This window comes from Pelophylax lessonae (genome assembly GCF_965119305.1).
Source record: "Pelophylax lessonae genome assembly, chromosome: 8".
In the NCBI taxonomy this organism is placed as follows: Eukaryota; Metazoa; Chordata; class Amphibia; order Anura; family Ranidae; genus Pelophylax; species Pelophylax lessonae.
The window spans coordinates 191,326,453-191,343,328 of record NC_138775.1 but is presented as its reverse complement, the minus strand read 5'-3'; the positions used below and the strand labels follow the sequence as shown (position 1 = coordinate 191,343,328).

The window sequence follows — 16,876 nt, the reverse complement described above, 5'->3', positions numbered from 1 at the left end:
AGACAATCAGTTAGAAAGTCAGATTAAGGCTTTGAACTGTATTTAACCCCTTCACGCCCAAAGGTTAAACAAATCTTCATGCCTAAGCCCAAATTTGCAACTCAGACATATGTTACTAAACCTGTACATATGACAGCTACTTTGTGCATCCAAGTGGAATATATATTTTTTAGGACAAATTGGCTTTCATTTGGTGGTAAATGGTAATGGTTATCTCCTGATATATATATTTTTTTATTTAAGGAAAACTGGCCAAAAACAGTAAAAAAACAAAAACTTTTTTTAAATGTAACTGTATATTTCTTGCTACTAGCATAACCTACCACCAAAGAACAATTCAAAATACATTCTCCTGCTCTTGAAAATCGCAATATACCACATTTGTGTATGTTGTTGTTTGTACCTGTAGTACAGTCCAGAAACAATAGTGCACATTTTGTTTCCTTTTGTTATCCTGCCTAAAACAGTCTGATACTAATTAAAAAAAAAAAAAATCCTGTCCAAAAAATACTGACCCTGACCCAAACACTAATCCTGGGGCTGACCTATATCAAACCTTGATCTAGGTATTTTTTTTTATTATTATTTTTATTATTATTATTATATTTTTTTTCTCTACACACACTTTTTTTTTCTATCTCTGCAAGGACAGAGAAAGATACAAACATAGCTCTCTCGCCCATTCTCGGAGACAGAAAACACAGGGGCGGGCTTCACAGTGACTGATCACTGTGATAGCCAATCAGCTTTCAGGTGACCCGGAATCGGATACTCTGGGTCCCAATCGTTAGAACAGGGTTCAGGGTTCTCGGTGAGACCCGTCTCTGTCTCCAAGCACTAAACGTAGATACACAAATGTGCAGCTCCACGAAAAAAAAAAAAAAAAAAAAAAAAAGCCCAGTCCAGTGGGGCGGGATATATTTGCGTGCGTACGGCCGGTGTGAAGGGGTTAAAGGCAAACTTTATTTTAGCTTTGGATCGTGGGATGTCTAACTCTTGTACCCCTAAGTATTACTGTGGTCTGTGTCCCTGCAGGTAAGCATCATCCCCCTATTTGTCCTGGTGACCACTGTAACCAAGACAGAATATAAAGGAAAACTCAAAATACTAGATATGTAATGAATGTTAGAGGCGAGAGGACATCTTGCAGAAGAGAAACGTTACTGGGGGCAATCGAGATGGAAATTCCCCTCACTTAATGGACATTTCCTCTGAATCCTTGTTGTGTCTTCAAGACAGGAAGTCAATGGAAATCTCCCCAGCAGGACACAAAAACCTGATAGAGGTTTCAACACTTCCCTACTGTATCTAAACAAAGAAAATACATTTTTGGCTATGTAGACACATGAACAAGGCCAAGAGAAACTTTTTCTCCCCCAGATTATACATTAATAAAGTCAGGCCTCTGTTAATGTTGCTCAACAGATTAGTGTTTAAAAATACAATGTTCTTAAAGTTAGAGACGCAATATAAAAAAAAAAAATAAGTTTTCAGGCAAAAATGCTCCAATGACAACAAAATATGAAACGTTACATTTCTCAGGATAAAATCAAGGTCACCAAGATAAGGCCAATGTGTGTTAGGGAAAAAAACTTCTATGTAATATACCAGTGAATTAGAATGTAGATATTTCTAATTATTTTCTTGAAAGTTCCAGAGTTTTAAAGTGGAAGATTAAGTCATATAGGGCTCGATAATGTCCCTTTCTGAAGCTCCAATGAGATGATGCTGAAAGTTCCAGTTTTGCGTGGAAGCTTAAGCTTAGGCGGGTTGAATATAACTTGATAACGTCCAACTTTGAAACTCCAATGAAAGGATGCTCAGGCCATGCTGGGGTACAATATAGGAGCAATGAAAAGATGCTCAGGCCATGCTGGGGTACTCCATAGGAGCAATGAAAGGATGCTCAGGCCATGCTAGGGTACACCATAGGAGCAATGAAAAGATGCTCAGGCCATGCTGGGGTACTCCATAGGAGCAATGAAAGGATGCTCAGGCCATGCAGGGGTACACCATAGGAGCAATGAAAGGATGCTCAGGCCATGCTGGGGTACACCATAGGAGCAATGAAAAGATGCTCAGGCCATGCTGGGGTACTCCATAGGAGCAATGAAAGGATGCTCAGGCCATGCAGGGGTACTCCATAGGAGCAATGAAAGGATGCTCAGGCCATGCAGGGGTACACCATAGGAGCAATGAAAGGATGCTCAGGCCATGCTGGGGTACACCATAGGAGCAATGAAAAGATGCTCAGGCCATGCAGGGGTACTCCATAGGAGCAATGAAAAGATGCTCAGGCCATGCTGGGGTACTCCATAGGAGCACATCTGAAGTCATAAGTACTAACTATTTACCACTGGTGTGGTGGGTAAACTGGCAAACCTCCTTGAAGACTGACAGAATAATTCCATAGTGAGCTCTCAAGTTCAGCAATGAGCCCACTATACTCCACTCACATCCAGCTGTAACTGCTGCATTATAAAGACTGCAAATATATGCCTCCCCCCCCCCCCCCAACAATGGGACTCTTAAAGTGTTACTAAACCCACAACAGTAAAATCAGTTTGTATATGCAGTAACGCATGCTGGTTGTACTCACTGTGGAGTTATCCTCCGCATTGTGTAAAAAAGCTGTTTGATACTGTCTCCTTAGATCCTCCCCTTCTTGTACTGTCCCTAATCCATCTTCTGATAGTACAGAGCATTGGGGGCACTCTGCACATGCTCAGTTTGATGTGTTTTGCTAGAGAGGTTTTTTTTTCCTTTGGTGGGTGCATGTGCTTGGCACAGGGCCAATCAGCAGTGTTCAGACAGAGTCAGAGATCCTGCAGGCTGATTGGACAATCAAGAGGATAATGAAAACTTCTCCTACATCTTTAGCCTGAGACTGATAGAAGTCACAACACTGCTATATACTGCTGATGAGAAAAGGTATTTAGCATTTTATATTTACTAAAATAATTGCATTTCCATGTTCTGTGTACTGTGGGAGACCAGATATAGTGATTGCAGGGTCCTGGGTTTAGTAACACTTTAAAGGCAACAAAACTATTGTGTTAAAATGTCGTCATTGATAATCTTTATTGTAACAATCTAAAACCGGATTACATAAAACTGTGCATGGATGTGTTTTGTAAGCAAACGCTTATCTGTAATGCTTGGTACATAAATAATCCTATTACTGAACATGTAGAATACCCCGCACCCCCACAGACGTAGTAATGATGATTTGTTGGTGTGGGGAAATATCCCAACGCATTTCAGAAAATCAGTTTTCCTTCTTCGGGAGTGTAAAGAGATATCTGCTCATCCATATGAACAGGAGAAAAGCACCATTTATAGGTGGTGATTGCCACTTTTTGGATCGCATAGTACATCAGCACTGAGTGGGTGGGACAGGGCCTGCGCCCTGGTTTTGCTCATTTCTTTTGACCATTTATACAGCCATTATTGCAATAAAAAAACATGTTGCAACCAAAGCCCTTGTTCAAATTTGGGTCACCGCTATCTCCAGGAACCCGGACCACATGGAGATACACTGGGGCCAGCCATGGACACCTGCTGAGTAAGGAGTGGGTCTCCTAGAAGGCTCAAGCATTAAGGGTACCCCAAATCCAGCACTCCATGATGGCACAGCATCCTGTCAGCAGATGGAGCCCACCATACTCCACTCACACCACGCTGTAATTGCTGCATTCTAAGGCTGATCAAATGCTAAAATTTGAAATAGTCAACATTAGAGATGCACTGAAATTTTGGCCGCCAAAATATATGGGCTGAAAATGGTGTTATCAGCATTTTGCCGATAAGAGAAAAAGGTGCCGATAATGGCACTGAAAACACATGCGATTTTGCTGTGCTTCTGTTTTTTTTTTTTCATAGGTCACATGGCTCAAAAGCCACACATCAAAAATGTAACAGTGCGTTATTGATGCGTTCTTGCTGCACTTGTAATGCATGTAAAGGGGAGGGGAGTTTTTGGTGCGTTTTTTTTAACTGACCAAAAACGCAGCAAGCAGGATTTTTAACATCACAACGGAAGTACAATGGATCAATGTGAAGACACACATAGAATTTAAAGGGATACATTTTTCTTGAGCATTTCTTGTGCCAAGGATGCCAATAATGGCTGACAAATTCATATTCATTTAAATTATATTAATTAAAAAGTTGGATATAATACAATTATATATAAATATTTTTCAAAAACTGTCATTTTCGGTTTTTGGCCAAGTGCATCCTGCATTTTCGGTACCAAAATTTCCATTCGACGCACAGTCAACATAACCATGTACACTAGACTAATACTTTAATTTGCCAGGTACAGATACAACATACTCTGAACCCAGAAAGGGGTGAAAGATTCAAGAGCAGAAACCAGGTAGGCGTTACATACAACATATATTGTGTATATAAAATAGCAAGGAAAAACAAAAGTTGTGCTTAGAAAAAAGAAAAAAAAAGTATAAAAGGCCGACTCTAAATCATCTGAGCTCCAATCAACAGAATTGTAGTGAAAGCAGGCGTATGGTGCTTGCACACAATATACTCATACATCAAATGTACTCTTAAGAGTAAAATTAAATGTAATTGCTCCTCTGTCAGTAATGCACAGCAATATGATACATTCCCTTGGCAACGCGAGTTAATAGCCTGTTAATCAAGTTAGAGAAGAAAAATAAAGGCTTTGTAGCAATTGAAGAACGGCCTTTCAATGTGGCTTTTAATCCTATAAAAATGACTCATGCCGTGTTACAATAGGTTGTTAGCCTTCCCACCATACTCTCTTTAAAGTGGCAGGGGACTCACCATTGTGTCAATGACTACAGGTCACAAAGTGTCCCTATGAAGGCTAGAAATAAAACAGTGGACATCCCCACCCACCCAGAAGGACAGCAATACAAGTCTTATTGGACTAGACCTTTTTTGATGGCAGCCCAGGAACAAATGAGGACAATTACTCGTCAATGGAAAGGGTTACTCAAACCAAAGAGCAGGGATTTTTCACTGCCCCCTATGGGTCTGAATGCCTGGCAGTTGTCAAAGGGCTAAGAGGGGAATGTTGGAGCTTGCCCAACACAATGAGGGCCCTCCTGCAGTCCATTCTTACTGGCCCATCCCTATGAGGGACTACCTTAATAGGAATGTGTTGGGGACACCGTGATACCAGCGCTTAATACTACCTAATAGATTTATTATTCATTTTTCTTTTTACACAAAATTCACTTTAAATATACAGTAAATAAATGCTGTGAATTGAATGTGGACATAATAAAAGGGAAACTCTGGAATTTATTGTTTGGTTTTGGACAGACTGGAGTAGGGTTATTTGTGAGGCATCAAAAACGTAGATGAAACTCCTACTTTTCAAGGTAGTGTAAACCTAGCCTAATAGCCAGAATTCCATTCATTTCTTATTGGCCATGGGGAACTCGCCTAAAAATGGCCTGGTAGAGGTTCCAATCCATCCCACTGTATCAAAAAGAAAAAAGGTTTCAGCAGGAGAAGTCTTTAAAGTGGTTGTAAAGGCTCAAGGAATTTTTTTTACCTTCATGCATTCAATGCATGAAGATAAAAAAAAAACCTTCTGTGTGCAGCAGACCCCCCCAACTAGATACTTACCTAAACCCAATTTTAATCCAGCTATTATGGGGGCACTCGGCAGGGAGGGAGGGCCCAGGAGCACAAACAGGGGACCCAAGAAGAGGAGGATCAGGGCTGCTCTGTGCAAAACCATTGCACAGAGCAGCCAAGTATGACAGGTCTGTTATTTTAAAAATAAATAAATCAGCTTTTATTATGACTTTAGGGCAAATCTGAACCAAAAAACAACAAATATAATGCAACTTTTGCAGCTTACCAATCCCTCAATGTGGTGACTTCATTGGTTTTCTTTTTAAGTTATATTTTTTTTAATAATATGGCCAGCCTGCCCATAACACACATTCTGTCGAAGGCTAAAAAATGAGGACACTTGCTCCATTGTATGTATGGGGGGAACAGCATTTTTACCCACGGCTGCTCTCCAGATTTGGACTACAAACACCTCCCTTCATATATGTAGCCACCATATCCAAGGACTTCCATACTGCAATTGTTTTTGGGAACGAAAATGCAATAAACCATGGGCTACAGTCATGTAAATTAAGCATAAACAACTCACAAGCCATTACAATTGTACTTGTCTGTCAACTGAATGAAGTACCTCCCAACAGTCCTAAAGGGTCTATACTGACTGTCAGGTGACAGCTAGAAAACATTTTAACTGACAAATTACACCTATCTACCTATGTTCAGACATGCATCCATATCCATGGTCTGGTCTACCAGCACCTGACTGAATGCACACAGATAGTACATATTTTTGTGCCCAGCAGAAGCAAGGCCTGAAGGTATTATAGTTTGCAAGGCTAGTTCAAACTACATAAATGATCCAGTGCCTCTAGCCTGGTACACATGGGCCGAATATCGTCCGGTTCAACAGAAGCCAGCCGACATGCAGCCTGTGTGTACATCAGACTGTCCTACAGAAGCCGGCCAAATGGGCATGCCGGAAAACCAGCATCCAATCAGCGCTGGCAGCCAATGGCTGTGAGCACTGACCAGTGTGTTCTGGCAGGAGAGCTTACAGTGCCCGTCAGAACAAAATAGCTCAGCTGGGGGATCGCTGTACTAACATTGCAAAGTTCATACAGCGGCTCCTACCGAGCTCCTCTGTTTTTTCTTCCGTAAAGCCCGCTGGGTTGAATGAAAAAAACAAAAACAAACAAAGTGTGTACCGGGGCTGCTGAATATACATGGAGAGGATTCCAGCTGTTTCCTGCTGAATTGTCCTAAATTTGATTTGTGGGTGGCCCTGCTAGCACCACCTGGCTTGACAAACTTTGATCTGAAGACAATGATAAGCTGAACACCGACTGCAACCAATCAGCTCCTGTCACTGTTCGGGTAATCAGACAGCCCTGAGTGTTGGCTGTCAGAACACGATAGCTGGGAACTTTGACTTATCCATCCATACTTTTTATTGTGGTGGAGGAAACTGTCTGCATGTATCGCCAGCTTTAGGAAGAGGAAATCTGTGCTAGGTGGTTTTTGTCCCATTTGACCCATTAGGCTGAGGCATACATGGCTGCCTCATAAGTATGTTATTGTGACCAATCTGAACAAAAAACAGCACTCCAATGAAAACAAAAGAAAAAAGAAGCAATAGATGCTGTCGGTGCAAACACAAATGTGTTCGTATGGTCACTAATCCACTAGCCCATTTCTAACAAAAGTACTGCACAGCACTTGGAAGTCCCTTTAAGACTGATTGAATCTTCTTACATGACATACAAAACACTCAGTGACATGAATACAAAGCCGGCTTGCCTTTCCTGTACACACATCTGTTTTAGTATGTCCATTGTTTTCATTAGCTGCATTTACCAGGGTGGTTGCGAGGCCTCCTGAGAACAAACAGAACTGATGCACCTAAATATACTCTAAAAGAATGGTGGGAGTGGTATTTTTCTTCACCATGCTAAACACGAAAAACAGATACTTGTCTCATCCTTTTCAGAACTACAGTCCTTTCACACAAACCTATAATATGCAGAAATAGCTGCGGAGATAAAGTTTTATTTACTGTATCTACAAATATTATACAGGATTTATACAGCGCAAGAAAGGGGCGATACAACATTTTATGAATCTAGATGGATGTGAACAAAATAAATTCTCACACCAAATAACTGTATTTTCTGGCGTATAAGACTACTTTTGAACCTCAAAAAAATCCCCCAAAAATGGGGGGTCGTCTTATACGCTGAGTATAATATCTCCAAGGTAACCAAAGTATAAGTATTACCGGTAGATGTAATCTCTCAAGATGCTGGCTGTGTGGGAATCCCGTACCGGTATACGGTATGTACCGCAGCTTTGGCTCAGCGCGGCACACTGTATTTAGCCGGTCAGGGAGAGCGATGTATTCTATTATTGAATGCAAAGCCTGCTCGGATTGGCGGAGTAACATCAGCCCGCCTCTCCGACTCTGCCAATCCGAGCAGGCTTTGCATTCAATAATAGAATACATCGCTAACTGTGATTGGCTCAGCGTGGTATACTGTATGTAGCGGAAGCTACGGTACATACGGTATACCGGTACAGGATTCCCACACAGCCAGCATCTTGAGATTACATCTACTGGTAATACTTCTACTTAGGGTACCTTGGAGATATTATGAGAGATTACATGTATTACAGTACTTGGGGTACTTTGGAGATCTATGAGAAATCTGATGTTTTTCAATGGTGTTGCCTTGCTTCAGAAGGGGGGTAGTCTTATACGGCGAGTATAGCCCAAAACCTATGTTTTAACTTGAAAATTAGGGGGGTCGTCTTATACGCCGGAAAATACGGGTACTATATGTTAACATATGATCAGTGAACTGTTATAGTGCAACACTTGTGCTGAAAATTACCACCAAATAAATGTATAAATATATAGAAATGTCCCAATCCAGAAAAGAGTCCAAATCAGCAAGTGTCCAGTGAAGAAATGTGCAGCCTGCTCTGTGCTGTCTAATACAAATTAGTGGCAATCCATTGCAAATCATGCGATACGTGAAGGTGCACTTCCAATATCTGATGCACGTCTGATACCTCTGAGAACACCCACTGGGAGGGGCGAAACGCGTAGACGCAATTTCCGGCTGACGGCAGTACCAACGGCGTAATTCCCGGTCACTGATTTGGACTTTTTTCTGGATTGGGACATTTCTATATATTTATACATTTATTTGGTGGTCATTTTCAGCACAAGTGGTGCACTATAACAGTTCACTGATCATATATTAACATATAGTAATTTTTTGGGTGTGAGAATTTATTTTGTTCACATTCACATCCATCTAGATTCATAAGATTTTGTATCACCCCTTTCTTGCGCTGTTTTTAAATGTTTTCTTTAGTGATCACATGGTAAGGAGCAGCTGCAACTTAGGGTTTTTTTAGGCTCCGTAGCGCAGAAAAAGCATCCTGTTACAGGATTTATACAGCGCCAACAGTTTACGCATCGCTTTACAACATGAGGGCAGACGGTATGATTACAATACAGTTTAATACAGTAGGAATCAGAGGGCCCTGCTCATTAGAGCAAGGAATACACTTCAGTGCTCAAACAACAAAACTTAAGATATACAAGCTTGTATGCTCTTAATGGTGTTGAGGTTAAATTTGTCAAACCATTTCTAAAGACCAACCCTAATGTATATTCTAATCTAAAAGGGCTACTCCACTAAGTTACAAACAGAAGTGGGAGAAGAATGTTTACATTTTCACTTCACTTTTTGCTTCTGGATACCCCAACATGTACGAAATTCTGACACCAAATGAAAGTGCAGATGCCCAATGCAACGCAACAAGGTCTACAGGTTTTCCAAAGGATTTTCCAGGTCCCAAGTTTATTCAGGGTCTGTAGGTTTCTGCCCTTGGGGCACACTATCTGGTTCAACGCCAACGGAACGCCAAAAGTCCTTGCTTATGACAGGCTATGGTGACAGATACAGCCCAATACTGGCTCCTCCATCTAGGCTCCATGGTGGAGCTGCTTGTGGCTAACATTCTTCCTTTCAAAAAAGTCCTCATTATGGTTATCTAGGGACTGTGAACACAGAAGTGAGTATAGTTTACACACCCACATTTTATCTTTGCTGACTGAAAATGGAGTTGTCCTTCAAGACCTGAAGAATAAAAGTGTATTCTTATCTGTTTAACCAGTTTGTACATTCATGTCAATGAAATTGTATCAAAATTACAACCCGCTCTAATGATTTTAGCATTAGTAGGGTATATTAAAATTCTACTTTCAACTATCTGGTGCTGGATAGCAAGAGTAAAATAAAGGCCAAAAGCCTAAAACAGGAAAAATGAATGCATAAATGGTTTGGTTTTATATATATATTCTATATTATGACACTATATTGTTAAGTGTCTTTATGGACCTTGCTTTGTGCACTGGTGCAGTCATGTTGGAACAGGAAGGGGCCATCCCCAAACTGTTCCCACAAAGTTGGGAGCATAAAATTATCCAAAATGTCTTGGTTCTTTTAATGGAACTAAGGGGCCAAGCCCAACCCCTAAAAAACAACCCCACACCATAACCCCCCCCCCCACCAAATGATTTGGACCAGTGCAAAAAGCAAGGCCCATAAAGACATGGATGAGTGAGTTTGGAGTGGAGGAACTTGACTGGCTGCACAGAGACCTGTCTTCAACCCGACAGAACACCTTTGGGATGAATTAGCGCACAGACTGCGAGCCAAGTCTTCTCGTCCAACATCAGTGCCTGACCTCACAAATGCGCTTCTGGAATAATGGTCAAACATTCTCATGGACACACTCCTAAACCTTGTGGACAGCCTTCCCAGAAGAGTTGAAGCTGTATATCTGCAACAGGTGGGCCAACTCAATGTTGAACCTTACGGACTAAGACTGGGATGCCCTTAAAATTAATGTGCGTGTAAAGGCAGGCACCCCAATACTTTTGACAATATAGTGTATGAATAGATATATATTTTTTTTTGATCAAATTATTCTTGGATTTAGATGCACTTTACGTTTGGCAGTACTGTTGGAGCGCTATATTCTACTATGCAACAATAGTGTTTCAGGCATTACAGAACTGAGTGCATAGAGGAACATTATCCCTTACAAGCAGGCCTCAGGTTTAGTATCTGTATACAAACCGCACAAAAATATACATATTGGTGTTTGATTGGAGGTTGTGCCTGGTTTTATTTCCTCTGAAAGTGTGGTTAGGTCATTTCTTCAGTATCGGTCATGTTTTGGATTGTGTATCTCTTCTCGTCTTCAAAGCGAGATCTTTTTACCCAATTTTCCTTTTTTTCTTTTTTTTAATATTTTCCCCACACATTGAATCCTTGGGGTATCCAGATCCCTCCCCCTTCCCTTTTCTACTTTTCTCCCTTTCTACCTTTCTCTCTTCTTACCCTCTACTTTTCTTTGGATTGTGTTAAAATGTCTGGGTATCTCGCTGAGGCTCTTTTTGCCAAAATGCTCATATTTTAACATTGTGTATCCTTATATAGATTGTGAGGGCCCTCGCATACCTCTGCCTTTGGGATGTACACGGTTATTACCATATACTTTTTAATTTGTGTTCCTATGCATGTTCGTGTGGCTGTTCTATATCTCTGTTCTTGTCCTCGTGAAAGTTTCATAAAAAATATATTCAACCTTAAAATATACATATCAGAAATCAAAGTCGAATTCTTTCTAACTTCACATATAGCAGCAAAGAAAACCGTGGCGGTGCTAAAACAGCTTTTCATTCATTCCCACAAAGCTGTTACCACTATACATATTTTCTTCCCACTATAATGCGGCTTTCAGGAGGAAATGGAACCACTGCAGACAAGCCAAGCTCTAAAGTATCATACAATAGTCAGTTCTTTCAGGACACTTCCTCTCAGAAATATTTATGAAGAAGTAATAAGGAACGGATTTCGCTAGGGAGGACTTCAAAATGAAAAGATAGACTCAAACAAAAAAATAAAAATATGTAGACCAAGTTAAAGCAACCCGCTTTTCTACGATACGATTTAAAACTAGACCATAAAAGAACTGCAGACCTGAACCCAACCATATTTTTATAAATAAACCCTCTGTACAGTAGCAATGTTTAATTGCAGAGATGAGAAGGTTTCATCACCCTAAACATTTGTTTTGTGGGTAATAAAGCTTTCTAAGCACTCTGCTAATGCTCGTTCACACCACATGCGATGGTCAATGTATGAAGAATGCAAAAAGGCCTTTTTTATAAACAATGAGGCAGGCATGCACATTAAAGCGGAGTTCCGGCCTCAAATACCTTTTTTTAACTAAAAATACCCTTATAATACCAATCCATCGCCCTTTACAGAACTGCTATTCTCATACTTACAAGGTGTACAGTATTGGATTTTAGTCAAAATCTTACTTTTAAAAACGCGGCCATCTTGGATGTGGGCATCTGAAGAGGCAGTGTAATCTGCTGTGTCCTTCTTCCTGATTCCAGGGAGTGTTCTGGGAGTTCTTCCTGATTCCAGCCTCCTGGGAGTGATGACAAACAGCTCCCAGGATGCAATGCAAAGGCGGAAGTGATGTCGGTGGCCGTGGCCACAGAGGGGGGAGAAGGAGGAAGTACAATCAAAAATGCCCTGAAAATAAGGTAAAGGATCCCCAAAAAAAATTGAAAATGCCTAATTGTTGATCAGCATTTCAGCACTCCAGGAATCACTCAAGTTGCAAAATAGGCCAGAATTCCCCTTTAACACACCAAGTTGTGATATGCTGCAGCCATACATTGAGTACAAATGCACCGCACACAAAAACAAACTACTATGCACATCGTCAGCGCATGTCAGGACATATTGTATGTGCCGGTGAGCACGTTTGTGGTGTGAAACCTCAAAGTGAATGGTCCAGTACACACCGAAAATTATAAGCATTGTAAGACTTCCAAAACTTACTATATGCCTTGACTTAAAGTAATTCTAAAAAGTATCTGTGAACTGTAATGAAAATTCAGGTGCTGAAACTGAAACTTCAGGATGCACTTGGCCAAAAACGGACAGTTTAAAAAAAAAAAAAAGTTTTTATTTAAATGAATGTGGCTGGCGTTTTTGCACAGAAGTCAACAGGGGGTGTTTTATTATTATTGTTATACAGGGTTTATATAGCGCCAACAGTTGGCGCAGCGCTTAACAAAATGAAGGCAGACATTACAGTTACAATACAATTTGGAACAAAAGGAATCAGAGGGCCCTGCTCGTTAGAGCTTACAATCTAAAAGGGAGGGTCAATTGATACAAAAGGCAATAGCTGTGGGGGATGGGCTGATGGAGTAAGTGAAACAGTGTTATTAGTTAGTAGCCGGGTAGGCTTCTTTAAAGAGAAGGGTTTTCAGGGATCGTCTAAAGATGGATAGATTAGGGGACAGTCAGACAGATTGGGGTAGAGAGTTCCAAAGAATGGGAGAAGCTCTGGAGAAATCCTGGAGGCGAGCATGGGAAGAGGTGACAAGGGAGCTAGAGAGCAGGAGGTCTTGGGATGCAGAAGTCTATGGAATGCAATTTTGTTGGGATGCAGAAGTCCATGGAACACACAGAAGTCCATGGGATACAATTTTGCATTGATGTCCATGGGATGCAATTTTGCATTGAAGTCCATGGGGCGCAGTACACCATTAACGGTGCCTTCTATCGACAAAATGCAGATAACCCTATTTTCGGCCGATAAATCTGTGCATCCCTAGTAAAAAGTCACACTTTTTTTTTTTATCAAACATTTTATATGTAAATGCCCTGCCCAATGGTTTTGCACAGAGCAGCTCCGATCCTCCTCTTCTGGGGTCCCCTGCCGGCGTTCCTGGCTCAGCCTCCCTTTCCGAGTGCCCCCATAGCAAGTTGCTTGATATAGGGGCACTCATGTGGGCTTGATTCAGAGGTGGAATGTGTACATCTATTGACCCACACTGTATATCTCGGCCCTGCCCCCCCCCCCCCCACCCCCAATTTCTACTCACTGGATTTCATTAATAGCGGCAGAAGCTATGAGGGGGAAAGACAGCAGTGCTGGATCAAGATTAGGCACAGATAAGTATATATGACGGACTTGGGGTGGGGGTGACTATGAGCTGATCACAGAAGGTTTTTTTACATTAATGCTTTCTGCTTTTTACACCCACTTTAGGACAAGGACAGTAGCCCTTGTTACACCTTGTATGGCATTCAAAAAGCTTTTGCTCAGTCTGTCCCTTTTAAACACTAAATCAAAAATGTATCAAAGTGCTATACTGTATGCGTTTAAGGAGGAACTGAAGACAGAGTTTATGGTACAAGACACCCAATTTTGTGTACACTGACTGTGGCACACGCAATGCACATGCTTTCTGTACCATCAGGATATTTCAGTGGAGCAGAGTGCCAGGATAATAATCGCTGGATGCCCAATGGCTGAATAAAGATGCCAAATACAATAGAAGCACTGGAGAAGATAGCAGAGGCAATAATAGAAATTGTAAAGCGGCCATCACTGGAGAAGGGCAAACAAAGTGCTCTAATGGCCCCACCAAGCAATGGTTCCTCTTAACAAAGACTTAGAATGTGTGAACTTAAAGCAGTTATAAAGGCAGAAGGTTTTTTTTTTTATCCTAATGCATTCTATGTATTAGGATAAAAAGCCTTCTGTGTGCAGCAGCCCCCCTATTACTTGAGGTCCCTCTCTGTCTAGCGATGTCCACAAGTGTCTCAGCCGACAGATTTTCCTTCCTGATTGGCTGAGACACAGCAGCGCTATTGGCTCTCGCTGCTGTCAATCAAAGTCAGCTAGCCAATCAGAGGAGAAAGGAGGCGGGGCCAGGGTGGGGCTCCATTTCAGAATGAACACAGGGAGCTGTGACTCAGCTCGGTTGCCCCCATACCAAGCGGCTTGCTGTGGGGGCACTGAACAGGAGGGAGGGGCCAGGAGCACAGAAGAGAAGGATCTGGGCTGCTCTGTGAAAATCCACTGCAACAGAGCAGGTAACATGTTTGTTATATTTATAGGGAAAAAACTGAGACTTTACAATCACTAAGTAGATCTATAACCTTTTTAGTTTTAGAGTAGGGAATAATGAAATCCATGTAAATTTATACTGTGTGGTCTATGCCCACAGAGGAATGTCCCTCTTAGACAGTGGTTACCAAGACCAGTTCCCCATTGAAAAATGTCCCTTTACTTCCTATTGTGGTGACCTTTGTACAATTTTGGACTTTCCATCAATTTTTTTCCCAGCGACAAAGGTCACCAAAGTGAATCCCTATCGTGGGTTCCTACTCTAGCCAAACCTTAAAAAATAAATTGCATATACATACATTCTAACCGAAAGGTGTACATACTTTGAAATTGCCGAGAATGACTGGCAGATTGCTGCAGACATTGCCAAAACTTTCCCAAGTTATTTCACAACATGACAGTTCATATCGCCCAGCTGCAAAATCAGAGCATTTTTTCAAATATGGATATCAAAGTATAAAGGCAAAACATTTTTTTTTAGAATGGGATTAGAATGCTTGTCAGTTTTTATTGCGGTCTGTGCCCCAGTTTCTCCCTATTTGTCCTATTTACTATCATCATTTGTTATTGCCTTTTGTTTCACTTGACCCTCCCTTCTAGATTGTAAGCTCTAATGAGCAGGGCCCTCTAGTTCCTCCTGTTTTGAATTGTATTGTAACTGTACTGTCTTCCCTCACATTGTAAAGTGCTGCGCAAACTGTTGGCGCTATATAAATCCTGTATAATAATAATAATAATCATTGAAAGTGAAAGTAAAGAAAATCCCAAATTTTGGGTTGTCCCCAAAAAAGTGATAGAGGGGAAATCTTCTGGTGACCTGGGGGTCCCCAAGAAATTCCTTTAATTTGCAAGGATTTCCTCTCACTTCCTGTTTGGCTATGGGACAGGAAGTGAAGAGAAATCGACTTAATGGGACACAGATGGTGAAAAAAAAAAAATCAGCAGTTATAATCCTCACTTGCTCTATTCAAAATGAAAAAAAAGTCATATTTCCTTTAAATACATCATTGGGGTCAACTTATTAAAGGGGTAAAATGTTTCTTCTCTGCAAAAGTGAATTTTCACTTAGCTTAGAGAAAAAGATGAGGCCATATGAAAATTTACTTTGGAAAGAACACCCAATCATGTACAAAGAAAACAAATTTTTACTTGCACATGATTGGATAATTGAAGCCATCACAGCTTCACCTTAATCATTAGAGTGGGACTAAATCCTCCTATCCTTTACAGCTAAGAAAGCTGCCATCTTAACCTCTATTTGCTCTTCAGTTGCCATGGTGCTGCATGTTTAATCAGTTATGACATCAGCCATTTAATGGCTTGACAGTTCAGATGAGATAAAAAGTGACTGTGACAGTTATAATTCACTGAAGGCCAGTTCACACCACATGCAGTCCAGAGCATTTTTTTTGCATCAAAAAATGCATGGAACGTAGGTTATATGGTTTCCAATGGCATAGTTCACACCAGTGCAGTAATTTCCAGGGCGTTCCAGTTCTAGAAAAAAAAAAAAAAAGTAGAACATGCTGCATTTTTCCTGCACTGGACTGTACTGGAACGCAGTAAAATGCACCAAAAATGCACAGAAATGCATTTGAACTAATCAAAAATGCACTGGACCCAAGTACAGTGGGAGGGAAAAAAAAAAAACGGAAAAAAAGCATCTAGAATGCATCCAGAAATGCATCAAAAACGCGTTAAACATGCATTCAGAAACGCATCCAGACCGGATCTGGAGCACGTTTTTGTGGTGTGAACCAGCCCTGAATGTAACTTTTTTTAGGAAACCGTTAAACCGATGGGTTTGGTTCTGCTTAAAGTGCAACTTTACCCATAACAACTTGATAAAAAAGAATATTCTTTAGCAAGGAACATGCATTCCACATTAAAGAGGTTGTAAACCTCAGAAAAAAAAAAAAATTAAAAGAAAAACCTGAAAGACAAAGGCATAATGAGTATGCAATGCATACTAGCTCATTATGAAATACTCACCTTAGAACGAAGCCCTGCAGTGCTACCCACTCCCCGCTGAGACGGCCGACAAGTTCGGCTGTCCTCCTTCCTGGTTCGTGTCCCCTGGCCATCTGATTGGCCGGAGGCGCAACATCATCACTCCCGCGCATGCGCGCATGAGTCGCCGTTCACGACACAGGTCTCTGAAGGAACGGCACGGATGGCCGTTCCTTCAGGGCGCATGCGCCGATGGCGTCATCGGCTGCATGCACTGCAAATATCTCCTAAACGGTACATGTTTAGGAGATATTTACAGTATCTATAG

General features: G+C 41.2%; 1 protein-coding gene across 2 annotated transcripts in view; it reads right to left on the bottom strand.

The window, feature by feature from the left end:
* Positions 1–16,876, bottom strand: part of ARHGAP29 (Rho GTPase activating protein 29) — a 241,177-nt gene that overhangs the window by 65,706 nt on the left and 158,595 nt on the right. The gene's annotated exons all lie outside the window — the stretch shown is intronic.